At 39.8% G+C, this 27,505-nt stretch overlaps 1 protein-coding gene across 10 annotated transcripts in view; it reads right to left on the bottom strand.

Moving 5' to 3' along the window:
• The window catches only part of LOC126162377 (epsin-2), a 169,338-nt gene that overhangs the window by 10,464 nt on the left and 131,369 nt on the right, over window positions 1-27,505 (bottom strand). The gene's annotated exons all lie outside the window — the stretch shown is intronic.

Raw genomic sequence — 27,505 nt, forward strand, 5'->3', positions numbered from 1 at the left:
CTGGTGCTGATACAAATGTTCAATGACTAAGAGAGGAATGACATTTAAAATACTTATTAAAATTTTACATCATAAATAATACAGACCAGTTGTGCGAGAGAGTAATAAACTGCACACTGAGTATGATAAAAAAATTCAGAACCAAACAAACTTTTGACACTAAATTGGACTTCAAATTCAGTTATTAATCAGTTTTCAAATTTAGACTCTGATGAACGAACATCTAAATGTTTCAGCTGAAAGCCTTTTGCTGCTTATCTTTAAGCAGGGCTTCAAACTATGGCTACATTGTGCTGATCTTATTTCAGAAGACTACTTCCACACCGTCTGTTTCTCTACTTGTTTTTAACATACAACAGCTGAGAAAAGCCACTTACACATACGTAAGATGTAAAAATGGCACCAAAAATCGGATTGCTTGTTTGAAAAGAGAAGGGTACCCTGTTTTTGTTCTCACCAAAACGAGAGCAGAGTTTTCTTTTTGAAAGCACCTTACACTGAACTATCACTAGTCATGTCGCTGAAAGTTTCTTCCACAATTACTCCTTCCAGTACTTTTCCAAAATAGGTTTCTTATTTAGTCATATTTTGTGTAATCTTTGGGAAAGAACTTCAAAAAACTTTCTTAAAGGACCCTTAAAAGAGTAATAACGTCTAGAGGTAAATCTTCCATGGGAGGCAGCTCACTGTTTCCAAAAATGATATTAAGAGACGGAATTGTGAGAAAATTATTTATCAGTATTTGTGAACTAACAAGCGTCAACTTTCTTTCGTAATACAATATGTTGTTACCTGCTAAGAAATCTGTTGTGTGTTGTCCCTGTAGGCCCATATTCAAAACATAAAGCCTGTCAAAGATATCGCCTAAATACACCACTCTTGATAATCACACAGAGAGAGAGAGAGAGAGAGAGAGAGAGAGAGAGAGAGAGAGAAGCCTCTGACCTCAGTTAAAATATTCAGTTTAAAATCTTACCCAAAAGACAGCCATCTTACTTCAGAAAGAAGAAGTAAACTTATAAGTTTACCTCTCATATCTTCACACAATAGCATGAATAGTTGTCAGTTTAGCGCCATTGCCTTGATTAAGTTTATAAACTTTACACCTTCAGTCAAAACAATATGGAGAGTTTCAGGCATATCCTTAGAAGATAATGCTTATTGGTGTGTTATAGAATGTGTGCTTTGACAATCAGGTGCCCTATATGGACAAATAGCAATGCATTTTTTTTTTTTTGCCAAAGAATATCTGATTTTTAGAAATAAAGGCCAATCATACTGAAAATGTTTCCTGTCATAGCATTTTACTCAATCAGTCTGTGAAATACTAGCTCTACCCTTGTATTTTCTTGATAGTCAAAATGTACAGAAATGAGTAACTGCGTCACACTTGTGACATCTGTACATTCATCTATTTGAAAAGAGAAATAGGTGTGCTGTATTTCTTTGGCCACTTTTACCCCAAAACCGCTTGTACTATGTCTCTACCAGTGGGCATTAAGAGAGACTCACCAATTGTGTGAGGTTTCACTTCCTTCGCAATTTTAAACCTAGTGAGGCTTTTATCAAGTTAGTAAAATTTGCCATGCATTTGGACTATGTTTTAGAAAACACAGATTTCTTTTGGAAAAAGTCAAAAGGTTTACCAAATAACTCAAAAGTTTTTACAACTTCCATGGTGTTTCAATAAATGCTTCATGCTTTGATTTGAAAGCATTTCTAAGCATGCAATGGATTGCGGAATTGAGTTGTTACTAGTTTCTGTACCGACCTTTACTGTACAGCCAAATTTTAAGTAGCTTTAATCACACTTGCAGTTAGGTATTGATTTAGGCTCTTTTTAAGTGCATCCTTGCAGGTAGAAGGAGATTCCTAGTCTAAAAATCGCTTCGTGGTTAGTTTAAAACACAATCACATATATGTCACACAATCAAACATTTTGCATCACAATTATACTAGTCAAGAATCAGCTAATTCTAATATGCACACTCGGGTTCCAGAGGCAACCTTTCTTCATATCATGACGTCATTTAACATAATGCCCAACAAAGCGACAATAACAACAATAAAACGCTCACTTCACAATGACCAAGTTGGCAGCAGCTGCAAAGCAGCACAAGAACTTTGCAGTAACCATCAACAAGACTCAATCAAAATAAGGCGAATCGTTCTCGGTGAGGGCAGCAATGACTAATAAAGGGAGGGATGGGAAGGGTACAATCCAATGTCCCAGTGTGCTGCAGTCAGAAACAAACAGTATGAGATAAATCAATTTCCTTTAATATTATACAGATGCTACTTTTATCAATCAGTTTTCTATCATTTTACTTTAGAAATAAATTAACATAAGAGAATAATTTTACTTATATCAGTACATGTTTTGGTTAGTTTATTTGCGTAACACATGAATTGCTCTTGCAAACCACCATCCGCAAACACCTGCTCTAGATGACAGAACACTCTGGCCTTGTAACATTATCCAGTGAGGTCTTGATATGTTCATACTGTGAACGAATGTACGGAAGGAGAAACTACAAATCAAATTCAAGTAATAGATAAGGATTTATAATGAATAAGAAAATAGGAATGTGTGTGAGCTACTATGAACAGCACAGTGGACATATTATTGCAGCCAAGACATATATAAAGCCAACACCAACACAACAGTATAAGTTGGGAGATGAAAATTCAATTGTGATGGGACACTGGAATTAGATAGATGAAGAAAATGGACAGAGGGACAGGAACACACCTGCTAGAATGTTGCACAGACCACAATTTGATAATTTCTAACACTAGGTTTAAGAATCATGATAAGAGTGTCATGTATGGAAGAGGTCTGGACCGACGAATGTTTCAAATAATTTACATAAGAGTAAAACACAGATTTCAAAACAACAGATTTTGGTTGGTTGGAAGATGGTGTCTCTGGGTATTGAGACATTCGCCAAGAAAATTTACTGATATAATAGGGATAGTCATAACTAGAGCTAGGATTTTTGCATATTTGCATGGTAATGCATATTTAAGGGGTTATTGCATATATAAATAACTTTTGCATACTTATGCACGTATTTTACTTTTGCAGCAATACAAGTATTTCACCACAATAGTTTAAGAAGAAGAGTAAGACCTGAGCAAATTTCTCTTTTATTGCTTTGTTTGTGTAGAATTACTTCTCTGTCATAGTTACAAATCCATAAAAGAGCACCTAAAAATGAGGCGAACATAGTAATCAGCAATGAGTGGTTCCTGTACTATAAAAAATATGTCTCTCGACAGCTTAACAAAAAATAAATAGCGATCAACAATCATGCGGCAAACCTTTAAAGTTCGGTTGGCCATCACGTCATAAAAGTCAGTACGGTTTGTATTGTGTAACAAACGAAGCCGCTGCCGGCAACAATGACATTTCCAAGAATGAAAAAGTTCCATTGTCAGCTACCTATAAATCAGTAACTAGTGTGCTATGTGCACAGGAGGAGACCATATTACCACAATGCCGAAGGAGAAGAACAGTAAAGCTTATTTACTTCGACAGTGGATTGATGGAAATCCTGCTCTAACAACAGATGGAAATGTAGTATTGTGCCAATCGTGTGAGAAGCGCTTAAGTTCTATTTTTGCTTTCTCAAAGTTAAAAATTTATGTGATTTTAGAGGTGGTTTTTTACTTAATGAAAATAAACTCACTTTATTTTTATACTATTGTTATAGGTGCCCTATGAGAAATTCCAGATTACACAACATTTACAAACAGCTGCTCATAGAAAGGCTGCTAACAGATGAAAAAGAGCCACTGTGGTACAACAACCGAGTTAGAAAACTTCTGCGGAAGCAAAGAGAACTTCACAGCAAACATAAACATAGCCAAAGCCAAAGCCTTGCAGACAAACAAAACTTACACGAAGCGAAATGTAGTGTGAGGGGGGCTATGCGAGAGGCATTCAATGAATTCGAAAGTAAAGTTCTATGTACTGACTTCGCAGAAAATCCTAAGAAATTTTGGTCTTATGTCAAAGCGGTAGGTGGATCAATACAAAATGTCCAGACACTCTGGGACCAAAATGGTACTGAAACAGAGGATGGCAGACTAAAGGCCGAAATACTAAATGTCTTTTTCCAAAGCTGTTTCACAGAGGAAGACTGCACTGTAGTTCCTTCTCTAGATTGTCGCACAGATGACAAAATGGTAGATATCGAAATAGACGACAGAGGGATAGAGGAACAATTAAAATCGCTCAAAAGAGGAAAGGCCACTGGACCTGATGGGATACCAGTTCAATTTTACACAGAGTACGCAAAGGAACTTGCCCCCCCTTCTTGCAGCAGTGTACCGTAGGTCTCTAGAAGAGCGTAGCGTTCCAAAGGATTGGAAAAGGGCACAGGTCATCCCAGTTTTCAAGAAGGGACGTCGAAAAGATGTGCAGAACTATAGACCTATATCTCTAACGTCGATCAGTTGTAGAATTTTTGAACACGTATTATGTTCGAGTATAATGACTTTTCTGGAGACTAGATATCTACTCTGTAGGAATCAGCATGCGTTTTGAAAAAGACGGTCGTGTGAAACCCAGCTCGCGCTATTCGTCCACGAGACTCAGAGGGCCATAGACACGGGTTCACAGGTAGATGCCGTGTTTCTTGACTTCCGCAAGGCGTTCGACACAGTTTCCCACAGTCGTTTAATGAACAAAGTAAGAGCATATGAACTATCAGACCAATTGTGTGATTGGATTGACAAGTTCCTAGATAACAGAACGCAGCATGTCATTCTAAATGGAGAGAAGTCTTCCGAAGTAAGAGTGATTTCAGGTGTGCCGCAGGGGAGTGTCATAGGACCGTTGCTATTCACAATATACATAAATGACCTTGTGGATAACATCGGAAGTTCACTGAGGCTTTTTGCAGATGATGCTGTGGTGTATCAAAAGGTTGTAACAATGGAATATTGTAGTGAAATGCAGGAGGATCTGCAGCGAATTGATGCATGGTGCAGGGAATGGCAAGTGAATCTCAATGTAGACAAGTGTAATGTGCTGCGAATACACAGAAAGATAGATCCCTCATCATTTAGCTACAAAATAGCAGGTCAGCAACTGGAAGCAGTTAATTCCATAAATTATTTGGGAGTACGCATTAGGAGCGATTTAAAATGGAATGATCATATAAAGTTGATCGTCGGTAAAGCAGATGCCAGACAGATTCATTGGAAGAATCGTAAGGAAATGCAATCCGAAAACAAAGGAAGTAGGTTACAGTACACTTGTTTGCCCACTGCTTGAATACTGCTCACCAATGTGGGATCCATACCAGATAGGGATGATAGAAGAGATAGAGAAGATCCAACAGAGAGCAGTGCGCTTCGTTACAGGATCACTTAGTAATCGCGAAAGCGTTACGGAGATGATAGATAAACTCCAGTGGAAGACTCTGCAGGAGAGACACTCAGTAGCTTGGTATGGGCTTTTGTTAAAGTTTCGAGAACATACTTTCACCGAAGAGTCAAGCAGTATATTGCTCCCTCCTACGTATATCTCGCGAAGAGACCATGAGGATAAAATCAGAGAGATTACAGTCCACACAGAAGCATACTGACAATCCTTCTTTCCAAGAACAATACGAGACTGAAATAGAAGGGAGAACCAATAGAGGTACTCAAGGTACCCTCCGCCACACACTGTCAGGTGGCTTGCGGAGTATGGATGTAGATGTAGATGTAATAAAAATATCTCCAACATCCAGACAACTTTACCAGCAGCATCTTCTGCAAGCAGAAATGTAAATGATGGCAATGATAATTTTTACAAAGTCTCTGCAAAGCTTTAGTTTCAGCCTAATCCCTTTCAATAAATTAAATAATGTAGAATTTCGAGGGTTTCTCAAAAAATATACCAAACGAAAAGTTCATGATGAATCAACAATAAGGAAAAAACTATCTAGGCAAAGTATACAAAGAGGTAAGTTTAAACATTTATTTAATGAAATTAGTTTGCATGTCAGCTACCCTCGTATCCCCCACCCTCCATTTAAGTTTCATGAAAACTTTTCAATTTTTTTTAAGAATTTTAAATCTATTACTCAAAAATATTTTAAAATCGAAACAAAATTTTGTATGGCGTGTAGTGTCAACAAGTTTACGATCAAGAAACATTTTTAATATATTTTGTTATACTTATCTCTCTTCCCCCCCCCCCCCCCCCCCCAAAAAAAAAGTGAGACCCATATTACTATGGCTGTTCTTTACAAATTTTCAATAAAATAATTCTTTTCCGGTAATACAAGAGATCAGAGATGATACTGAGGATTCAAACGTGTGGTTATCTGTAGATGAAACGACAGACTCACGTGGGAGATATATTGCCAACATTGTCATCGAAAAATGGCTGAATCTGAACCAGGAAACCTCATCTCATTGTCTTCAGAGTACTGGAAAAAACAAACCATTCTACTATTGCTAGGGTTGTTCGTGATACATTACGCATTTTGTGGCCCGCTAAAGAAAACAAGGAAAAATTCCTGGCGATAGTTACAAATGCAGCAGCATATATGATTAAGGCTGCTAAAGCTTTGCAGGTTTTTTTATCCTAAGGCAGTTCACATAACTTGTTTAGCACATGCTCTTCACCGACTGGTTGAAGAAATTCGAGCGTATTTTCCAGAAGTAAATGCCTTAATTTTCTCTGTGAAGAAAGTGTTTGGGAAGGCGCCATCAAGAGTAAAATTATTTACTGAAATGATGCCAGGTATTCGTTTACCCCCACAGCCGATCATCACGGGGTGGGGACCATGGATAGAAGCAGCTCCATATTACAGTGAGCATTTAGAAGACGTGAAAATGGTGCTGGACATGATGGACAGAAACGAAGCAGCAAGTATCCCAGCTGCAATTAGTGCTTGCAATGAGGAGAGTATCCAGAGTAAATTAGTGTTTATTAGGACCTATTTCAGTAAACTCCCAGCCACAATCACATGTTTGGATGAAAAAGTAATGCCTCTATTTTCTGCCCTTGAGGTCTATGAAACAGTTGTTGTTGTAGACATACCAGAAGAAATAGTAAAGTGTCTTCGCAACAGAATTGAGAAAACTGAAGCAAGGAATCCAGGTTTAATGTTCCTTCGGGTTGTGAATAAGGTGTTACAAGGAGAATCTGAATAACAGCTTAATGGTTATTCTCTAAGTGACATAGCCTCTTTTCGGTACCGTCCTGTGACTTCGTGTGATGTAGAGTGTTTTCTCTTCGTATAAAAACATTTTAAGTGACAGAAGGAAATCATTTCTTCCAGAAAACTGTGAAAATTTTTAATTGTTTATTGCAGTAAAAGCAACTGATGCTAAAATAGGCTCAGAGAAAGAGACAGACAGACAGTAATAAATATTAACTTTGTTAATTAATGTTTTAAGAATAACTGTATAATCAGATTACTTTAGGAGGATTAAAAGATGTGAGAAAGTTGAAATAATGAATTTTATTTATTATGCGTATTTTAAAGTTTTTGAGCATATTTATCAGATTTTTAATGCATAGATGCATGCATATATTCATAATTTTCACTGCATATAAATCCGAGCACTAGTCATAACAGTAAAAGCAAGAAGGCTACAAACATAATGGACACCTTTTGTACTGTGAATGATACAGCAGGATGAAGGAAATATGGAAGTCAGCAGGTGGCCATCCCCGGGGGTTCTGCATGCAATAGAAAATGTTCCACCCACAGCTGTTCCATCAGTGATCCTCTGTAGTCAAGAGTGCCCACTATTTAACAAAGTGCAACAATCAAAACAGAAAACATGGTGTGACCGAAAGGAGGCAAAATGAACCTAAAAGTGATTAAAACAGAGTAAAAAAGGTGTGAAAGACTAGCCTGGTCAAGCAGGTAGGGTTGGTGATCCCACTGATCTAGCATACAATGGGAGACAAACCACCCCCAACTACTCTGTCCTGGTAAATTAAAACCATTTAAATAGGAATAAAAAACCCTTTCACGGAAAAAAATGAGAGCCAGTTCAACCATCTATGAATTTTCTGCAAATATTAGAAAAAACGAATCCCAAAGTCCGTATTTAGCATGGACAGCAAAAAGAATGGACTTTCCACCAAGTTATGAGCCTCTGTCTGTAAGGTTCCATGACCACAATTTCAAGACTGTTGATTACACAAAAGAAAACAATGGTTTAATCTGTTATGAGCAATGCAGCGACGACATAGGGCTGTGGATTCTTTCTGGGAGAACCAGAAGGAAGAACACCATGCTGCTGTAGTCTCCTTGATCGTGTGGAGTTTATTAGATGAGGCAGCAGCCCACCAGATATTGTCCCATTTTGGAGTGAGCAGAAATCTCACTTGCACCCACAAATCTGCACCTGGAGTCTGCAAAGTGAACGGGAGCTATTAAGTGCTCCTCTAGCCAAACAGTCTGGCAGTTCATTCCCTGGGACACCCACACAACTTGGAGCCCAAAGAAAGACAACTGAGCAGGAAGCACAATGAAGGTCTCCAAGAAGGTAATGAATAGCGGAGACAAAAGGTTAGCTAGAACAGCATTGGTCAATAGCCTGGAGACTGCTCACTGAGTCGGTGCACATTAAAACACAGTCAAGGAAGGCCAGTTAAAAAAAAAAGACAGATTTGCTAACAGCTGATAGCTCTGCTGTAAACACACTACACGTTCCCCACAGTGAATGGCATTCCATACTGGCAGGTGATGCAAAAGCATACCCCATCTGATCCACAGTTTTAGAGCTGTCGGTGTAAAAGATGGTAGCACTCTGGAACACTTAGAGAAGTTGATGAAAACAGATGCTGAAAGGTCATGGGGCAATTGAAACTTTAGGACCTTGGAAGAGATTGGTCCTAATTTGTGGCCTGGGCACTATCCAAGGAGGATTGCATGAGAAAACGCAGGGAGCACAGTCCAGGGAGGGGAGATGGAGATCTTGGCACAGGGAAGTTAGGTGCAAGCCAACTGGTAACCTCACCCGAGGGCGGAAATCAGGACGACAATGACGACGACACCCTTAACAAGTAAAAAGACTGGGATATGTGGGATGATCACGGAATTGTTGAATGGAAATTGTGTAGGAGACTGTGGTGTCACCGCCAGACACCACACTTGCTAGGTGGTAGCCTTTAAATCGGCCGTGGTCCGTTAGTATACGTCGGACCCGCGTGTCGCCACTGTCAGTGATTGCAGACCGAGCGCCGCCACACGGCAGGTCTAGAGAGACTTCCTAGCACTCGCCCCAGTTGTACAGCCGACTTTGCTAGAGATGGTTCACTGACAAATTACACTCTCATTTGCCGAGACAATAGTTAGCATAGCCTTCAGCTACGTCATTTGCTACGACCTAGCAAGGCGCCATTATCATTTGCTATTTATCTTGTGATGCATGTACCGTCAGACCAATGTTCACTAATTATGTATTAAAGTTAAGTATTCCAGCAGCTACGTATTATTTTTACTAGACTCAACTTCCTTAAATGTTTCAGACCTCACGCCAGCCTGCGTGAGCTTAACGCGTGCTTTTCGGCTACCAATCATACTGGCTTGGCTGTCTTTCCAAGTCACAACAGAGACCACGACTTGGTACCATCCAATCTAAGGAGGGAAAGTTCCTGCTTCAGCAAGGAGATTGCTTATGGGATTATTCCAAAAGGCACCAGCAGCCAGACACCTGCCACAATGGTGGACTGAGTCTAACAGTTTCAAAAAAGAAGGAGCTACTGAGCCATAAACCTGGCAACTGTAATCCAGTAAGTAGGGCCCAGTAAATACAGATAAGAGTAGCACAATCCACAACCAAAGATGTGTGGCCAAGGAAGCAAAGAGCATTAAGCTTCTGCATGCAGCTAGTCTTCAGGTGACAAATGTGGGGCAGCCTAGTAGGCTATAAAAAAACAAGTAGGTCCACGAAATGGAACTTTGCTACAGTGTCCAAATGCTGGATACCTATGTAGCATTCTGGTACTATGATGGCAGAAATGATACGTATGCATTTTTGTACGAGAGCAATGGAAACCAGGGGAAACAGCTCACGCAGTGGCCTGCTGGATGACACCTTGGAGCTAGCATTCACCAGAGGCTACCGAGTGGGAGCAGTATAAAATGCAAAACTCATCTATACACAATTCAGGGATGACTAGCGGTCCAACAGAGGTCACTAGCCCATTGATGGTGATAAGGAAGAGAGTGACACTCAACACAGAACCCTGAGGGATGCTGCTCTCTTGGACCTATAGACAGTTGAGTGAAGTGCTGACTTTAACCCATAACAATCACGGGGATAGAAACTGACAAAAATCAGTAGGGGGGACTCAAAAGCCCCAGTCATGGAGGGTGAGTAAAATGTGATGACGTCAAGCAGTGTCATAGGCCTTATGCTGGTCAAAAAGATTGCAACAAGGTGTTGTGTTTGAAAACACCCTGTTGGGTTGCTGTTTTCAATCTAGGCAGATGTTCGGTTGTGAGTCCAGGGCGTATACGTAGGAAAAAAAATTCCTGGATTTCTTGGTTAAAAATACACTTTTTCATGGATGAATACGTATACTGTCAAGCACTTACTTTCTGATAGAAAAGCCAATTATGTGTAAAACTGCTCAGGAACTCACTTTGCACTTTTGCCATTGCTACAGCCTGATTTTTAATCTATGAGAAAGTTAAAATAAATGTGAAGAATTAATCTTGAAACCTGATCTTTTTTAGTGTGTGCTACCTTTTAAGATATATCAAACACAAATGTGTCGGTAAAATTTTAAGTTATGGCATAAATGGCTGGTCTTCTGGGCCAACATTTTTCTAATTGCCTGGTCCTCAGAGATAAGTCTTGAATGAGTTTCTAATACTCTGTGTTTTAAGAAATTCATTGTACATTCCCGCATGCAACGTACATCATCTTGCGTAAAACAAAACTTACTTTGAAAGTAATGCTTCTCAAACCACAATTCACCTATCAGAAATGTAAACAGTTGTGACATCACACTCATCGAAATGAATTCATCAAAAGCAGTAACCACCAAAAGCAGTCCGTTGTTAGGAAGTATTGTGTAATCTTTGACACTTTTGCTGTCAGCAAACAGAAACTTACACTCTTTTTAAATCAAGATACCAGTTGACGACTTTTGATGTGACCTAACATCCAAAATAACTTGAAATTAAAAAAAAGTATTATAAATATATCAAGTAGTTTTAAATTTGCAAAGAAACATATTAATGTTCACTGTATTTTTGTATGCAGCACAAGGTTGAGTTTGTGATTATGGAGTATTTATATGGCCTAAATAGCCTAGGTTTTAATTTTGATTCTGGAACATTTTTTTAGTGCATTCTGATCTAAACCCTTATTTAAGGAAAATTCTCTTTTAATGAATGAATTTTTTGGTCCCCTGAGATTCGTTAAAAAGGGGTTTTACTGTATATCAGAGATAGACAACATAGACAACAAGCCATTGTGTGATGACAGGCTGATGTCTGCAGGTTAAATCCAGACTCAAATAGGGAAACCAATGATCATGACATGGCTGGAAACTTGTCAGATACAGCTTCCAACGTAGTATAAGTTTTATAAATAATCAATAGAACCTAAGCATATAAGAACAACTTTGTCACAACAAGATCTACCACTGATATTAGTGTCATGAAATATTGTAAAGAGTTTTAGGTACTAGTTAGCAATTTCACAGTAAATAGCATCAGTGATGAATTATAGATATGTAAATGATGGTCAGCGGCTTGAAGTAAAATTCCAAGACACACACTGCCACACACAATAAGTGAAGGGACACTTCTCTTTCTATCATCTTTCTATTTTTTTCTTCTAAACAACACAATGGCAATATTTCTTTTTCCAAACATTGTTAATTCGAAAAATTTTCTCCATTTCTGCAGGACAAAATACAAAGAAACAAATGAAAATAATACAAAAACTAAAACAAAAGAAAAAAGATAAAAACATTACAAAACAAAAGTAATAAGAATAAATGAAAAGCCCACCTCCAAGAGGTGGGACATGGGTGGGAGGGAGAGGGGGTGCGAGGTGTTCTATAAGATTCCTTTGGACCTCACACCCCATCACAGTGGCCAAGAGACAAAATAAAGGCCCATCTTAAAAATTTAGATGGTGAATGAAAAAAAAAAAAAAAAAATAAATAAAAACAGCAAGTGTGCACTGTGTTTTGTTGTTGTAAATGGCGCATTTTCTTTGCAACAGGAAATGAATGATGAAAGGTGGAAGCAATATATAGCTTGTCTATTCCAGGAAAATGAATTTTAAGGCAATATTAGCTGAACAGCAGAATGAGATAGGACACTGCAAAGACTCAAGTCAAAACGTAGGCTCTCAAGTAGTTGACATTCCTATCAGAGTCAAAGATCCTTGGGAGAGCCAGACACGACAAAACTATTCCACTGAATATTGTAATGTGTCAAACTTTTTGGCACACTATTCTCCTGGAAAGTTGATGATAGACTGAATTTATGTTATTTTTAATAATGGCATTTACAGTGGAACTTCGATTCTTATGTTTTCCAATTTTACATTTTTTTCGATTCTACACCACAAATTTGTAGCTCCTGTGAAAACCCCATTGCATCAACACTAAAAATTCCTTGTTGTTACATTTTTTCCTAATAAGGTTTACTCAATTCTATGTTTGTACTAGATCTTTTGCTTGACTTTGCTCCGTCATTTTCTTCCTACTGACATCTGATGTGACTGAACGATTTATAAGTGGCAAAAAAGTCAGATGGTTTGCACTGTGGATCATGATGGAGTAAAGAAAATATTTTGGTCATTGCAGAGAGGGGAGGTGAGAGAGAGGAAATGCCTATGTAATCCACGATCTACATTGCCAGCACAACTTGCAATGTTTACCTTCGCCACACAATCATGATGGGTCGAGTGTGTTTCACGCTGCTTTTTGCAGGAACTGACATAATCATGGTGGCTTTGTGAAGGCAACCAGGAATGAGGCTATCGATCTGTCGATTGCTATAGCATCAAGTTGATGTTTGTGGATGTGTTAGTGACAGGAGAATCTCAGTTGCAGCAAGACCTCTTTAGTGGAATATATTTGTGGTTGCACAGCATGCAAAATATTTGTGACAAGGAAGAATATGAATTTTATTGCTGATCTTTGCATTCACTTGAATGCAAGCTGTCTTCTTAGGTTTCTGCCTAACTAGACATTTGGAAATCACATATTCAGAAAAAAATTGGCAAATATTTATTTCATCCTCCGTTCTCTAACCAGACAGAAATGTTTAACAACATCAAAATTGTAGAACGTATTGTATTACAATCAAAACTAACATGATAAAAAAATTACTGGCATACAGCGAGTTGCGATCCTCAAACCTCTAACTCGGCTAAACACGATGTTATCTATTACGCTACAGATTACTCGTGTGAATTTTGTACTGTGCATTACTTAACATCTCTTGAAGCCTTACATCATTGATGCTTTATTAACTGACATATAATGTTAAGTGTGATGTGTTTATGATACACTTTAATTGCACCATTGCTTTGAAATGGCATACTCTGCACATACACACTCAGCAAAGGAAATGAATAATCGAAAGATATATGGATAGGGGAGATGCTTAGTCGCAGATAGGCACAACGAAAAGACTGTCACAATATAAGCTTTTGGCCAACAAGGCCTTTGTCGAAAATAGACAAAACACACACACACACACACACACACACACACACACACACACACACACACACACACAGAGAGAGAGAGAGAGAGAGAGAGAGAGAGCGAGAGAGAGAGAGAGAGAGAGAGAGAGAGAGAGAGAAAACACTCACACATGACTACAGCCTCTGGCAGCAGAAGCCACACTGTGAGCAACAGCAGCAGTGCATGATGGGAGTGGCAACTGGGTGGGGGTTAGGGGGAGGCTGGAGCGGAAAGAGGGAGGGATAGCAGGGTAGGGGTGGGGGACAGTGAAGTGTTGCTGCTGAGTGCTGGAGAGAGGGTGGGGGTATCGGAAAAGAGAGAAGTAAAAACACACACACAATGAGGGCTGTGTAGTACTGGAATGGGGACAGGGAAGAGACTGAATGGGTGAGAAAAATGACTAACAAAGGTTAAGGGCAGGAGGGTATGGGAACGTAGGATATATTGCAGGAACAGTTCCCACCTGTCCAGTTCAGAATAGCTGGTGTGGTGGGAAGAGTCCGTATGACACAGGCTGTGAAGCAATCATCGAGATGAAGGATGTTGTGTTGGCCAGTATGCTCAGCAACAGGTGGTCCACTTGTTTCTTGGCCACAGTTTGTTAGTGACCATTCAGGTGGACAAACAGCTTATTGCCTGCATGTCCACATAGAATGCAGCACAGTGGTTGCAGCTTAGCTTGTACATCACATCACTGCTTTCACAGGTTGCCCCACCTTTGATGGGACAGATGATGTTTGTGACCGGAATGGAATAGGTGGTGGTGGGAGGATGTAAGGGACAGGTCTTGCATTTAGGTCTATTACAGGGATATGAGCCATGAGGTGAGGCCCTGGGAGCAGGGGTTGTGTAGGGACATGCGGGGATATTAAGTAGGTTTGGTGGACAGAGGAATACCACTATGGGAGGGGTAGGAAGAATAGTGGACAGGACATTTCTCATTTCAGGGCACGACAAGAGGTAGTTGAAACACTGGCATAGAATGTAATTCAGCTGCTTCACTCCTTGGTGATACTGAGTTACGAGGGGAATGCGCCTCTGCAGCCGGATGGTGAGACTTGGGCAGGTTGTGGGAGACTGGAAAGATAAGGCACGGGAGATTTGTTTTTGTACAAGGTTGGGAGGGTAATTATGGTCTGTGAAGGCCCCAGTGAGACCCTCGGTATGTTTTGAGAGGGACTGCTCGGCACTGCAGATGTGGTGACTCATGGGTGGCTGGCTGTATGGAAGGGCCTTCTTGGTATGGGATGGGTTGCACCTGTTGAAGTGGAGGTATTACTAGTGGTTAGTAGGTTTGATATGGACAGAAGTACTGATGTAGCCATCTTTGAGGTGGAGGTCAACATCTAGGAAGGTGGTTTGTTGGGTTGAGTAGGACCAGGCAAAGGAAATGGCGGAGAAGCTGTTGAGATTCTGGAAGAATATGGATGGGTGTCCTTATCCTCTCTGAACCAGGTGAGGGGTTTAGGATTCTGGGTGTTTGGGAAGGATTCCTCTAGATGGCCCATGAACAGGTTGGCATAGGATGGTGTCATGTGGGTGCCCTTAGCTGTACCCAGGATTTGTTTGTAGGTAATGCCTTCAAAGGAGAAGGAATTGTGGGTGAGAATATAGTTGGTCATGGCAACTAGGAAGGAGGTGGCTGGTTTGGAACCCATCAGGCCTTGGGAAAGGCAGTGTTCAACAGTGGTAAGGCCATGGGCATTAGGGAGGTGGCATCAACAGTGATGAGCAGGGCACCGAGTTGTGAAGGAAAATGTACAGTGGAGAGTCGGTTTTCTGATAACCCCCCACCCCACCCTCCCCTGGCCCCCTTCTCACCTCCCGACTGCATCTAGCTGCCGAAACCCCTCTCTCCATCTCGTCCTTGCTCGTTCCACGGCAGCACTTCACTGTTCCCACCCCTACCCTGCAATCCCTCCCCTCCCCACCTCAGCCTCCTCCTTACCCCCACCCTGTTGCCACTCCTGTCATGAACTGCTGCTGTTGCTCGCAGTGTGGCTTCAGCTGCCACGGGCTGCAGTTGTGTGTGTATGTGTACGGCTGTCCACTACTTTTGACAAAGGCCTCGTTGGTCAAAAGCTTATATTGTGACAATCTTTTTGGTGTGCCTATCTGCAACTCAGCAACTCTGCTATATGGTGAGTGGCAACTTTCCTTTTCTAATACATTCCATCTTGGATTTTCCATTGTTTGAGAAATGAATAGTAGAGGTACACACAGTTTACACTGGGGTCATTCACAAGCACTCACAAATTCGATAGTTGAAAGCTCACTAATGACGTCACTGCTGCAAGAAGTAGTGAGAAGCCGTGTCCACACTGCCACCGGAAAAATTATTTCCTGCAGAGTTTCACATCTGTTTCCAACTTTCTTTCTTGTCTCTGTTTCTGTTCACACTGGCAACGAACATTTCTCAGTATATTTACATTGTCTGCAACATTATTTTTTGTATTGTCTGCCACATCATGTCAAGAGACGACAAAACTGTAATATGTGCTGCTGCATTATTAACACAGTATAGTTCATGCTAACAAAATGAAAAACACTGTAATCATTCTTTTTTATTTACTTATCATGACATGACCTGATGGTCATAAGCATTTCTCTGTTTTGCAGCTTTAAAGAATAAGATTGCGCTTATCAAAGCATTTCATTATTGGTTTAAAAACTATTATAATAGAGATTTTGTGTAGTAGCTATAATGGTTGATAAAATCAGATTATTAGTTGTATGAAATTGAATTGTTGGTTTGCTTACAGTTGTCATCTTTGGTGAGTAAAAACATACTGAAGAACAACTAGTGGGAAAAGCTTGTTACATATGGGAACTGAATATGAAGACAGCTCCAGTTTCTGTAATTTTACTTTGGTACATGCAACGATTTTGAGTTTCTGGCAAATATGGAATCACAATTTCTATAAAAAAAAAAAAAAAAAAAAAAAAAAAAAAAAAAAAAAAAAAAAAAAAAAAAAAAAAAAAACAATTACAATTAGATACACTGTTACTCTTAGTTTTTTGTCAATGGGAGATTCATCCCCAAGTCCTGAGTATTTATTTCACATTTCGAAGCAAGCTGCGACAAACGATCTTATTTTCTTTTCTACACAGTCTCTCTCAGTATTCTACCAAATGTAGCAGCAGTTTTCTGCAGAGCATCTTGTACTGCTTGCTTCATATATTCCACAAGCAGCCGTAAGCTTGGTACAAAGATAACAACACAACTGCCTCCCCCGCCCCTTCCTGTGGCCACTGATTCCGCAAAAAGTCCTGATGCAGTTGATATCATTAGTTCTTTCCCTTTTCTTTCTTTTCTCCCCCCCCCCCCTCCTTCAATTTACTTAAAAAGTGAAGTAATGAAATGTAAGAAATGTAAAGGATTTAAGTTGCGATATAAAAATTATTAAAGAAGTACATGCTTTCAAGTATCTAGGAAGTAAATTAACCAAAGGAACATCAAGGATGAAATTTCAGAGAGAACAGAACATTGTTCAAAATTTTATTAATTTATATTGAGCATACAATGATCAGCCAGAATGTATGACCACCTACCTAATAGCTAGTATGTACACCTTTGACACGGATAATACTGGGGAAATGTTATGGTATGGATGGAATGAAGCCTTGGTAGGTTGCTGGAGGGAGCTGGCATTATATCTGGACACACAAGTCACTTAATTCCCATAAATTCCGAGGGAGGGGGGCAGTGAGCTCTGATGCCATGTTCAATCACATCCCATATGCACCTGATCAGGTTCAGATATGGCGAGTAGGGGGGGGGGGGGAGGGGGGGGCGCAGCATGTCACCTGGAAGCCGTCACTACATCCTCAAATCACTCGATCACACTCCTGGCCTTGTAACATGGCGCACTGTATTGCTGAAAAATGCCACTTCCGCCAGGAAACATGGTTGTCATGAAGGGGTGTATGTCAGCTGCAACCAGTGTACGATACTCGTTGGCCATCATGGAGCCTTGCCCAAGCTCCACTTGGACCCATGGATGTCCACATAAATATTCCCCAGAGCATAATGGAGCTGCCATTCGCTTGACTACGTCCTGCAGTGCAGGTGCCAAGGAGGATGCTGGATTCTTGCTCTTCCATTGACATCATGACGAAGATACTGGGATTCACCAGACCATGCAACACTTGGCCTCTGCACCAACATCCAGTGCCGAATGTCATGTGTCCATTTACATTGTAGTTGCCAAGTCGTGGTGTTTTAACACTGGAACATGATTGGGTTGTTGGCTGCGGAGGTCCATTACTGAAAGTGTTTGGTGCACTTTGCGTTCAGACAAACTTGTACTCTGCCCAGTATTAAAGTCTCTTATTAGTTCTGCCACAGTTCACCGCCCATCCTTTTTAACCAGTCTAGCTAGCTTATGACACCCGACATCTGTAATGAAGGGTGGCCACCCAAGTCCACGTTGTCCAGGTGTGATTTCAGCTGGGTTTTGCCATATGCTGAAGACACCCATCACAGCACTTCTTGAACATCCGAAGACAACAGCTTCCAAAATGCACATGCTGAGCTTCCAGGTCATCACAATCTGCCCTCGATCAAACTCAGATATATGACACGGCTTCCCCATTCTACACATGGACAGCATATTCACTGATACTACATGTACTGTGCATACGTCTGATTAGTAGTCATTCCTCGCCAGGTGACGATGCTATTGCCTGGACGGGTTTATATTGATAGTAGGTCAATGGTCATAAAATTCTGGCTGATCAGTATAATTAGGAAGAGCAAAATACCTGTTAAAGCAAGGATTATGACAGACAAATCATTATCTGCCACATCTGACCAATCAATCAGAATATTGGACATGGACAAAGAGAGATCTTTGCAGAATACAGTAAAATTTCGTTCATACGTTTTTCAAGGGACTAAAGGGAATGTTTCAGCAACTGATGGCATGCTGCACCAGCATTTTGCGATAATGCAACTTTAAATTATGTATTACTCCAAGGCCAAGTGGCTGGAGCTCACTCATGCAATTCACTGGAAAGAATTCCAGGGTCACATTTCTCAAACAGGAAGTAAGGGGAGGATGTGCTGCACACCTGTCTACGAACAATAAAGTCTTCCAGCCTGCTGCACCCATTTTTGCATCGGCGCTTCGAAGCCAGCTTTTGAAAACTTTTGTCGTAATCCACGATTTCTTGTTACTAGCTATTTTGTGGGAAACGTGACAATGTTCTTAAAACAACGGGGCTTGGCAAATTTCTCAATCGTAAGTAGGGGAGCTTCTCACTCCAATCACTGTTAGCACAAAACAGCACTGTTACAAGTTGTTTACTTTGTTTTTCTCCATGGCAGTTCTCGCCTTTGAATGCCATTGTGCAGTCAGGCCTTACATTGTAAAACAAGCCCGTCTCATCCGCACTGAAAATGTTTTTAGGAGAATATTGGGATGTCAGTTCTTTCAAATGGGTTTCCTTCCAATCTTGCAATGTCTCGGGATCAACACTTTTGGTTTCGCCACATACATTCTGACAGCTGAGGCCACCTCTTACCTTAAATTTTTGCAGTCAACATGATGAAGCATTGAAATTTTCCACACAGAGTCAAACTGCAAATTCATTTGCTTTTTCACAAAGCATTGGGCAGCTAACAGGAATACCTTCTGCTCTACGTTGCCTGAAACACTGCAACAAGCAATCTTCCACGTCTTCATATTTCCTGCCCTGAATACGTATCCGCTTACTAGTAGAAATTCCGAACACACATGCACTATCTTCAATTTACTTTGCCTTCGCTACTATAGAATTAAAAGTAGATGCAGAAATCCCTAATTCCTTGGCAATATCCACTCACTTTCGATTACTGTTTTCCATCACAACTCAAAAAAATTCGTAACTTTTCAGTGATAGTAATGCTTTTCTTTTTTATTCCACTCATGTTACCAGTTCTCAAAGACTTAAATGTTAGTTGGATTCGGATGCTCGCAAGAAAGTGATTTTCTAGTTGGAAACCGTGGTGGCGCGTTACTAGATGGACCTTAGGCCGATATTATACTATCAAATTTTCTTTGACAATGATCTTTAATGTGGTGCAAAAGGAGGTATTACACTGTCATCAAATACAAGGGTCATCAACAAAGTAAGTTTGCAATACCAATATCGATTGTAAGTAGTTTATACTGTGTAATTATGTGTATGTGACTAAGAAGTGTTTGTTCTTTACTAATGAAGGTCATTGAATAGTCAGAGAGAAAGTTGAAGTTTGTAATGTATGTATTATGAAAACTAAAATAATGTTTAAAAATAATGAAAGTTTGTAAAATATGTATGTTCAGTAAGAGAAATTGTACTTTGAATGCTGATTCATGCTTAGGGAACTTGTGTTGTATAGTATAAAAGGTGTAGGGTGCCCCTTCACTACGGAAGTGGCTTGGCACGCATTAAAAGGTGGATTTGGCAGTCGATCTGAGCAGCTACGGGGTGAGCACGCTACGCAGTCAGTGGCTTGTCGTTGCAAGGTTAACATCTAGGGGCCAAGTGAGGCATTTGAAAGCCAATTTATATAGAAATTGCCTCGGATGTGGTTTTGGCTGTCATATGGTGCTCTAGTTACTATGGAATGGCTCTAAAATGAGGATAATACATCGCCAAGAAGACTTTATAAAGAACATTCAACATTAAAAGTGTGATACCAGATAGTCGGCATGTTGCTTGCCACCACTATTGTGCCCCTGCTCAGCCAACTTCAGGAACACAGATATGTATCATAGTATGGACCAGTATGTTTGTGTGAATCTTTTTCAATAATAATCCCAGTGGTATTAACATGTGTTTGAACCTTAAAATTGTCCTGATCATGGAACCAATGCAGGGTCCCATCGTAAATGTGCAGAAACGGAGTATCCTGTTTCTAACTAATTAATGATTTGCTTCTGTACTAAATGTGCTAAAGTTCAGTGCCAGTGTTATCATAAAAATACCTGCTTCACAGGTAATGGATATGGTACACAAACTGAACCTATATGAATAGTAATTTTTCTTTGATTATTACTATGAACTATTTTCTGAAGTTAATTGAACTCAATATTTGAATTAGTTGCTTTAAAGTATGAATATATAAACTATTTCAAGTGGGGTAGAGAAAGCAATATTAGCAAATTGCATTGTGTTTCTGAAATAGTCACAGAATTTGCCTGTAAAGACAGTTTCAGTTTATGGGCCCCCACTATATTCTTTTCTATTACAAGAAAGATAAACTAAATACTGCTTTTGCTAAAGAAATCTGAAACATTTCCATAAAAGTGTGAGTATAAAAAGTGTCTGTGTAATGTTATTTAACTTCATTTGTTGTGTCTGCATGTTAGTTACATCAAGCCTCTGGTCAAGCCTGATTTTAGTCTCTTGAGGTCTTTAGTAACATCTTATTGCTGAGTCAGCTGTTGATTGCAACAGTAACTATACCTTTTAAAATTCCTATGATTGCTGATTTGTGTAAATAGTAATTACTGCTACCCATTACTCAGTTCATCCGGTAGTCATGTTTATTCATTGCACTATTCTAAAAAGAGTATTAATGAAAGTCAATTTAGTAGCTCTTATTAAATTTTCTTGAAACATAATGTTTCAAATTATGATGCCTAATTAGGCTGGCGACCGTTTATTAATTCATTTGTATAAATGTCAATGCTAGTATTACCTCCAAAGTAAAGTCTTTCAGTTTTCTATTAATTGCCACTTATACAAAATTAATGTTTCGATACCCTCTGTCCACTAGATATACATACTATCAAATAAATACAAAAATCCTGATAGAGGATAATAATAAACTGTGAGCATACCGTTATACTTTGGGCAAACTTGCAGCCCGCGTGTTATACATGGCTTCAATGTGACAGGACTAAAAATTCAGTTACTAGGGAACTATTGTGTTATAAGTTCAGTTTCTATTTCTATCCGCGGAAGCACTACGATCGCAGTTCCGAGCATGCGCGGCAGTTACTCTGACTCAAGGAGAAGACATGTATGCCATTTTCTGATCACTGCTGCCGAAGTGTGCTTTGTAATGCTTCTTTATAAAGTCAGCCGTAATTGAAAATGCCGCTGCATGTGAAATCAGGTCTGTGATTCGTTTTCTAAATGCGAAGAAAGTTAAACCAAAGAAAAGGTTTACGGACAAAATGCTACGAGTGATTTAACGGTTATAGATGGGTCAGACTGTTCAATGAAGGACGTGATCAAGTGCACGATGAAGAATGAAGTGGATGCCTGTCTGTGGTTACTGATGAACTGGTTCACACAACTGAAGAGAAGATTAAACACAAACGTAAGTTTACACTCGCCCTTGCTATGGAAGTCCCGAAAATCTCACGATTACTAATTCATGAAATTGCTACTGAAAAACTGAAATTTTGAAAACTTTGCTCACATTGGGTACCCAAAATTGTTACTGAACAACACAAAAAACGGAGGATGGACAGTGCACTTCAGTTTTTGACACGCTACAATGAAGAAAGTAACAGTTTTCTTTCTCGGATAGTCACGGGGAATGAAACTTTGGTATCGTACGACACCCCTGAAACAAAATGGCAACTGATGGAACGGAGGCACACTTCATCCGCAATGAAGGTTAAGCCTAAGCAACTCTTGACACCTCGAAAAGTCATATGCACTGTTTTTTTTTTGTTTTTTTTTTTTTTTTGGGGGGGGGGGGGGGGGGGGGGGGACAGAAAAGGCATTTTGCTGATTCATTTTGGTAATTTACAAGAATGATTGCCTATCGAAGTTGTGGGCTCCAAATGATACATATTGAAAGTGAGGTAGTATATCTATCATGAGAGTCTCGTGGCGAGCATTATGATTAATTATTTGTAATCGTCATTTTTATCTGTTTTTTGTTGTTCCTTTAATTCATCTGCATTACATTTCCGCCCTAATTATTTGTGACTTGATTGGGAAACCCAGACGGTTTTTGTCGATAGCGAGTGTTGTCTGGTGTTCCTGAAGTTTCTTCCCCAGACTCTCTGACATGGAAAACTCTTAATTCCATGCATTTCCTTTCTGCTGAAAATATAGAGTTTTGCCAGACGAGGGAAGGAGGGACTGTGTTGACTGTGGTGCTGCAGAGTCTGTAAAACTTCGTAAGAGGAGTGTCGACACTAAAATGCCGTTGCAATTTCATTGTGGATAGTGCAGAAAATGAACGAGTATCAGGAAAAATATGTGGTTCGACTCTTCCAAGTTATCCATTCGGACAAGCGTAGTTCTTTTATCGTGCTGGATTCGAGACTACACGTTGCAAGCAACAGCATCAGAAACTGTGACTACTTCGGATTTTGCCGAGAAGTCTGTTATGTGGTAGTGACAAATGATAGCGTACCAATTGGTGGAGCGAATTTCATATAGCTAGACGAAAGAACCAGAGAGGACTATCTTCACGAAGTGAAATAGATCACATTTGGGTATTCGGTGGAATAGAAAGAGAGTCCCGGAAGTGTTTCATTGTGAGAGTATTGTCCCAAGACAAGGTCACTTTAGTGGGTCTCATGAAACACTTCATACTGCCTGGTAATAAAGTTATAACAGACGGGTTTCAGTCTTACAAGACTCTGAAAGCTGAAGGGTTCGACCACGAATTCATGAACCATTCTGTGGATTTGTGTCTTCGGATGACCCCAGTGTCCACACCCAGAATACTGAACGGCTTTGGAAATCTGTTAAGTCTTCCATAAAAAGAGAAGGGCATCCCCGACAAAGAGACGAACTGTACTTGTTTCAGTACTTACACTTCCACAATTTGCGTTTGCTGGGGAAAGTTAATGCATGTGACACACTGCCGATATTCTTGCCCGTGATATTGGCAGAGTTTATCCTAGCTATGGGAAAAAGGGAATTGTCCCTGTAGCACATACATCACATGGACTGTCACATGATGATAACACTGACGACGTATCCTTAGAAATTACAAGTATTTTTGTAATGCTTTTCTTTTGTTGTTGCTGTAGTGACCACCTTAGACATACTCATAATGCCCGCCACGCGACTCGCATGATCGATTTACCCTATCGCATGTTTGGTAAGTATCGTTTGGACCCCGCAACTTCGATAGGCAATCATTCTTGGAAATTACTGATTTCTTACCATGAGGCCACATAATCAATGCACATGGTTACTGTGAGACCATACAGAAATTGCACCGCGCAATACAGAACAAACGCCAAGGATTAGTGTCGAAAGGTGGTGTTTTTTTTTCGATTATAATGCCTGACCTCACACAGTGAATGTGACCAAAAAATTCTTATGGGAATTTCACTGGGATGCGTTTGATCATCCTCCATACAGCTTGGACCTCTCTCCTAGTGACTTTCATCTCTTCTTACAACTAAAATCTGTCCTTGGTGGTCAACACTTCAACGATGATGACAAGCTGAAAGAACATGTTACCACTTGGTGAATACACAGGCGGCCTATGATGAAAGCATACAAAAATTTGTGCCACGCTATGACAAGTGCCTACAAAATTTCGGAAGCTATGTAGAAAAGTAGTTTAATAGCTGTAGATTTTTGTACAATATATATTTTTTCTGCACCTGTACATATTTTTTTATAAAACCAAATGGAACTTTCTTTGTGGACATACCTGGTATTTCATCAAAGTTCCTTCATAATGGCCGACGACGACTTAATACTGTTCTCTGCAGTTCAATTTTACTTACAGCATCAGCAGTGTAGTGTGCTGATGCTGGCAACACTATCTTCATATAATGTAAATGTTTTGTTACGAAATGTTCATTTTATAACTAATTTACTGAGCACACAAGGGTACATACAACAATCTGTCAATCATAGAGCAAGAACAGATTTAATCATTTACTTTGTGGTGAAATGAATTCCCAGCAATGAATGGTCGTTGCCAACATCAACACACAACTCCACCGACGCCGTAAGTAAAATTATACCTGGTCTGCATTTGCGTGCACTGCAACTGCAATGTTATTGTATTTGCAAGATAAGCAGAAGAAAAGGAAACATATTTGAGTGATGCCTTTGACTACACAGCGAGATTCAATATAAAATTTGCTATGGGAGCTGCAAGTTGAGGACGTAAAGTCACATGAAAATCTCTATGGGAATGGACAAGAGTACATTTCAATATGTGCTCAAGAAAGTGGCTCTTCATATTATGAACACTCTCATCAGAAATGCTACATACGCAAAAGACAGATTTACCATAATAATGCGATTTCTAGTTACTCTAGTTTACATTACCAGTATAGCGCTCTAATGCTGCAGTGCACATTGACAAAATTAATACTAGAAATGTTTCATGGTATTTATAACGCACTGAAGGAGGAATATATGAAGGCAAATAAATTTAATACGTACTGCAGTCATGTAAAATTTTTATTTCCAAAGAAGTTGTAGATTTTCTCCTTTACATTCTCAGGGGAATCTCCTGGGCATACTTCGCGGCTAATAGCATCCGCAATTTTTTTATAGCTCTCAATTCTTATTCTGTTTTTGTAATCGAGATGGCTTAAGCTACACAGTACTTCATATGCCTCGAATATTTTCAGCAGTTTTGTTATACAGGGAGGTCCATTGATAGTGACTGGACCAAATATCTCACAAAATAAGTATCAAACAAAAACACTACAAAGAACGAAACTCGTCTAGCTTGAAGGGGGAAACCAGATGGCGCTATGGTTGGCCCACTAGATGGCACTGCCATAGGTCAAACGGATATCAACTGTGTTTTTGTTAAAATAGGAACCCCATTTTTTATTACATATTCGTGTAGTATGTAAAGAAATATGTATGTTTAGTTGGACCACTTTTTTTGCTTTGTGATAGATGGCACTGTAATAGTCACAGACTTATAAGTACACGGTATCAAGTGACATTCCGCCAGTGTGGGCAGTATTTGCTTCGTGATACATTGCACGTGCTAAAATGGACCATTTACAAATTGCGGAAAAGGTCGCTATCGTGTTGATGTATGGCTATTGTGATCACAATTCCCAATGGGCGTGTGCTATATATGCTGCTCGGTATCCTGGATCAGATCATCCAAGTGTCCAGGCCATTCGTCAGATAGTTACATTATTTAAGGAAACAGGAAGTGTTCAGCCACATGTGAAATGTAAACCACAACCTGCAACAAATGATGATGCCCAAGTAGGTGTTTTAGCTGCTGTCACGGCTAATCCGCACATCAGTAGCAGACAAATTGCGCGAGAGTCAGGAATCTCAAAAATGTCGGTGTTGAGAATGTTACATCAACATCGATAGCACCTGTACCATATTTCTATGCACCAGGAATTGCATGGTGATGACTTTGAATGTCGTGTACAGTTCTGCCACTGGGCACAAGAGAAATTACAGGATGACAGATTTCTTTCACACATTCTATTTAGCGACGAAGCGTCATTCACCAACAGTGGTAACGTAAACCGGCATAATATGCACTACTGGGCAACGGAAAATCCATGATGGCTGTGACAAGTGGAACATCAGTGACCTTGACAGTTAATGTATGGTGCGGCATTATGGGAGGAAGGATAATTGTCCCCCATTTTATCGACGGCAATCTAACTGGTGCAATGTATGCTGATTTCCTACGTAATGTTCTACCAATGTTACTACAAGATGTTTCACTGCATGCCAGAATGGCGATGTACTTCCAACATGACGGATGTGCGGCACATAGCTTGCGTGTGGTTGAAGCGGTATTGAATAATGTGTTTCATGCCAAGTGGATTGGTCATCAAAGCACCATACCATGGCCCGCATGTTCACCAGATCTGACATCCCCAGATTTCTTTCTGTGGGGAAAGTTGAAGAATATTTGCTATCGTGATCCACCGATAATGCCTGACAACATGCGTCAGTGCATTGTCAATGCATGTGCAGACATTATTACGGAAGGCGAACTACTCGCTGTTGAGAGGAATGTCGTTACACGTATTGCCAAATGCATTGATTGCATTAATGTGGTATTTACAGTTAATCATGCTGTAACAGCATGTGTTCTCATAAATGATAAGCTCACAAAGGTACATGTATCACATTGGAACAACCGAAATAAAATGTTAAAATGCACCTATGCTCTGTATTTTAATTTAAAAAACCTAACTGTTACCAACTGTTCGTCTAAAATTGCGAGCCATATGTTTGTGACTATTACAGCACCATCTATCACAAGGCGAAAAAAGTGGTCCAACTAAAACATTCATTCATATTTCTTTACATACTACACAAATATGTAATAAAAAACGCAGCTAATATCCATTTGACCTATGGCAGTTCCATCTAGCGGGCCAACCATAGCGCCATCTGGTTTCCCCTTTCAAGCTAGACAAGTTTCGTTCTTTGTAGTTTTTTCGTTTGATGCTTATTTCGTGAGATATTTGGCCCAGTCACGATCCATGGACCACCCTGTGTATGTGACGCACCATGTAAATTTGGAAGTCATATTGAAAAACATTGTGTGTCAGACAGCTGCAGCAATGCTACTAGCGCTCAAAGCAGTTGATTTCTCCATGCAATAAACATAAGACGAACACTTCCTTTGATCAAATCTAAGGCGATGCACTAGATATGATAAGAAAAAATTTGACCAATGCCTAACTTTGACAAAGTTCCTTGTTGTTGTAGTCTAATATCAGCATCACCAATCTACTTCCCAGCAACCCACTCTGAAACACTGCATCATAACTCGTACACACTGTAGATATTTCACTGGGACTCAAAAACGTGTAAGTGAAAAACGTATAAATGAAGTTTTACTGTACAAGCAACAGAGATGTGCTTTCTATGAGGGCTCTTGGGTAAGACAAGATGGGACAG

This window comes from Schistocerca cancellata, chromosome 2 (genome assembly GCF_023864275.1).
Source record: "Schistocerca cancellata isolate TAMUIC-IGC-003103 chromosome 2, iqSchCanc2.1, whole genome shotgun sequence".
NCBI lineage: Eukaryota > Metazoa > Arthropoda > Insecta > Orthoptera > Acrididae > Schistocerca > Schistocerca cancellata.